This window comes from Belonocnema kinseyi, chromosome 10 (genome assembly GCF_010883055.1).
Source record: "Belonocnema kinseyi isolate 2016_QV_RU_SX_M_011 chromosome 10, B_treatae_v1, whole genome shotgun sequence".
Lineage (NCBI taxonomy): Eukaryota > Metazoa > Arthropoda > Insecta > Hymenoptera > Cynipidae > Belonocnema > Belonocnema kinseyi.
Window position 1 is genome coordinate 115,783,446 of NC_046666.1, and position 3,846 is coordinate 115,787,291.

Below are 3,846 nucleotides of genomic sequence, written 5' to 3' on the forward strand. Positions count from 1 at the left end.
GCGAAAAATATGAGTTTTCAATGAAAGAGTTAAACTTTCAACCAAATAGTTAAATTTTCAATCATAATTAAAAAACCTTGTTAAAAAAACGTATTTTTTTAAAACTACTTTTTGACAAAGTAGTTCAAAAACAAAAAGAGTATTTCCACCCAAAACTTATAATTTTAATTTTTAACAATATATTTGCATTTATAACAGACCGACTTTACAACCAAAACATATTTATAATGCATAATTCAACAGAAAAATGTAATTTTTAATAAAAAAGTATAAATTTTCCATAAAACAATTTAATTTCTACAAAGAAAGATGACCTTTTAACAAAACACATGATTTCTTAACCAAAAATTGTATTGATTGATTGTCAGTTTCAAAAATGTATTTTCAACGAAAGAAATGAACCTTCAAATAGAAAAAAATAGACTATTATAATATAACATAATTATAACATTATCATGATTAATATACGTATATATTTATATATATATATAATAGTATTAATATTTATATAATTTATATTTTATACATGAAATAACATAACCTCAAAATACACGCATATCAAGAGGCGCGCGATCTATTCAAATCATGAGAATTGTCAGCATCGAAATCTGGAAATATTAAAATCCCAATCTCCTGAATTTATTTCAAAGCAGTTAGCTGTTAGCAGATAGATATATAAATAGAATCGACGAAGTGCTCCGAACGGCAGTCGTGCATCTTCGAGTTATCAAATTCAGAAGAGGAGAAATGGGTTGCGCGCGCAACTCAGTCATTTACAGCGTCTCCTACTATATTCACACGGACATAGCCCTGTCATAGTGTTGGGCCGCAGCTCGTTTCAGATCTGGGATCACTGTTTGGGCAAGGTACGAGTGACCCGACGCTCAGTGGGAAAAAAGCACTTTTTTAGCACAAAAAACAAGCTGGCTCCTCAAATCTCAACGGATCAGAGCTTTTTTTTGAAATACTCATGAAGGACCGTACTTTAACGTAGAGGTGTACATTTTTAAAATTTGTTATTTAATGATTTGTTATGTAACTTAAAAATAAAATATAATATATTAAAATATAATAAATAATAAATAAAATTATTACGAATTCGACTTTTCTTTCTGGACCCTAAATAAGTATAACAAAACCCACTCTAATGCAGTAATTATTATTCAACTGATCGTGATCACATATTCGAAGACAAAGATACAAAAGAGCACCGGAAAAAATTTCTTTGCGCAATAGCTTCTCAAAAAGTTGAGATTTTTTGTAGTTTAGTCCAATTTTTCGAACATATCTAAACCTACTTTGCAATCAGTATTTCAAAAAGACGTTGATTTTTAAACAATTTTTTTTTAAACAAAATTATAATAAATAAAAATATAATAAAAATAATATAATAATAAAATATTTGTGATATTTACTTAGCCCCATTCATGGAAATTTCTACAAAAAGTAATAGAATTAGTAAATTTCCTTTTTTTGAATAAAAATGCAACTTGCAGATATATATCCTGCATTTTGGTAATTGTTTTAAACAAATTAATGCATATAACTGTTATCTGCTGCTTCTTTGGAATTCGAATGTATTTCTTACATAGATTTGGTTATAAAAATGTAAAGAATCAATTTTTAATTGCGAACAAGCACCAAGCAACCATAATAGTTAATTGTTTAAACAAATTTTATAAACAAATTCACTTATTTGGCATATCCATGCATCGAAAATTGTGCTTCTCTGTGGAATCATTTATTTTCATGTGAAGGACAAGAATTTTACATATTAGAGTTCCATGAAACAACATTTGTCATTGTTATAAACAATTTTTATACCAAAATTCACTTATTTGACATATATATGCATTGCGATTTTTTCTTTTCTATGGAATCAGTTATCTTCATGTGAAGAACAAGAATGGTACACATTAAAGTTCCATGAAACAACATTTGTCAAATTTATTAACAATTTTTATAAACAAATGCACTTATTTGGCATATCCATGCATAAAAAATTGTTCTTTTCTGTGAAATCATTTATTTCCATGTGAAGAACAAGAATTATACACATTAGCGTTCCATGAAACAACATTTGTCATTGTTATAAACAATTTTTATAAACCAATTCACTTATTTGGCATATATATGCATTGAAAATTTTTCTTTTCTATGGAATAATCTTTTTTCATGTTAAGAACAAGAATGGTATACATTAGAGTTCCATGAAACAATATTTGTGTGAATTTATTTATAAAAATTTTTTATAACAATGACAAATTTTGTTACATGGAACTCTAATGTGTACCATTCTTGTGCTTCATATGAAAATATATGATTCCACAAAAAAGAGAAATTTTCGATGCATAAATATGCCAAATGATCTAATCGGATTTCCGAGTTTTTTTTTTAATAAGTCTCAGTTCGGATTTCCAAACTAAACTTTTTAAATTTCGAGCGAAGTTCCTATGTCAATCTGGTGCAGTGTGGAAATTATCCAGAGTAATCTAAACGGATTTCCGAATTCATTTTTAACTATAGTTTCAGTCCAGATTTCTAGACTGAACTTTATAAATTTCGAGCTAAGTTCCTATGTCAATCTGGTTCATTGTGGAATTTATAAACTGTAATCTAATCTGATTTCCGAATTCAGTTTTAACTAGTTTCAGTTCGGATTTCCAAACTGAACTTTTTAAATTTCGAACTAAGTTCGTATCTTAATCCGGTTCAATGTAGACATTATCAACTGTAATCTAATCGGATTTCCGAATTCATTTTTAACTAGTTTCAGTCCGAATTTCCAAACTGAACTTTTGAAATGTCGAACTCAGCCCCTACGTCGATCCGGTTGAATTTGGACATCCGCCATCTGTAATCTATTCAGATTTCCGAGTTCTTTTTGAATAAGTCTCAGTTCGGATTTCCAAATTGAACTTTTCAAATCTCGAACTAAGTTCCTACGTCAATCCGGTTCAATTTGGACATCCGGCATTTGTAATCTATTCGGATTTCCGAGTTCGTTCTAAATAAGTTTCAAATTAATCATCTGTAATTTATTCGGATGTCCAAGTTCAGTACTTTTAAATTAATTTCTTCTTTATTTATGTTTCCTATAGAGGACCTTTCAGCCTTATAAAAAGAATTCGAGTCAACGCCTGCAAGAAGGTTAGTCCAACCTCCAGTAAGGACTGTAGATTCCGCTTTCGATATAACAGAAAGCGAAGAAGAGTGTGGCCCGAAAACACAAGCTAAGGTACGCACCCAATTTGCTACAACTGCACTAAACAATCGAGTGATATTGGTTGTGCAGAAGCAGACAATGGTGAGTAATGTTCACATTACAGTATTGTCTCTATTATAATAAGGTTTTCGACGATACTCTTATGTAAGTGATCTATTTCCATATTTCAACATTTTAACACGTAAAAAGAAAAAATGTAAATACTGATTATGGAACTGATGTTGGTAAATATTGTTTAAAAATCAACGTCTTTTTGAAATACTGATTGCAAAGTAGGTTTAGATATGTTCGAAAAATTGGACTAAACTACAAAAAATCTCAACTTTTTGAGAAGTTATTGCGCAAAGAAATTTTTTGCGGTGCTCTTTTGTATCTTTGTCATCGAATATGTGATCACGATCAGTTGAATAATAATTACTGCATTAGAGTGGGTTTTGTTATACTTATTTAGGGTCCAGAAAGAAAAGACGAATTCGTAATCAGCACCCTTCCTAGAGGAAAAATTGTACTTCATCCATATCGAAAATCCTCGGAAACATAGAAAAGCATATTTATCGTTGGTATTAGGACTCAGACCACCACTCCGTGCAGCGAATTGTGCCATTTTCGAGAACAATTAT

General features: G+C 29.8%; 1 long non-coding RNA gene across 2 annotated transcripts in view; it reads left to right on the forward strand.

The window, feature by feature from the left end:
* Positions 1-3,846, forward strand: part of LOC117181961 — a 43,227-nt gene that overhangs the window by 33,205 nt on the left and 6,176 nt on the right. Inside the window, exon 2 of one of the 2 annotated variants that reach the window (XR_004468223.1) lies at positions 3,102-3,307. This is a non-coding gene — a long non-coding RNA (uncharacterized LOC117181961). The remainder of the gene's footprint in view (positions 1-3,101; positions 3,308-3,846) is intronic. The other variant, XR_004468222.1, reaches the window with a different exon arrangement.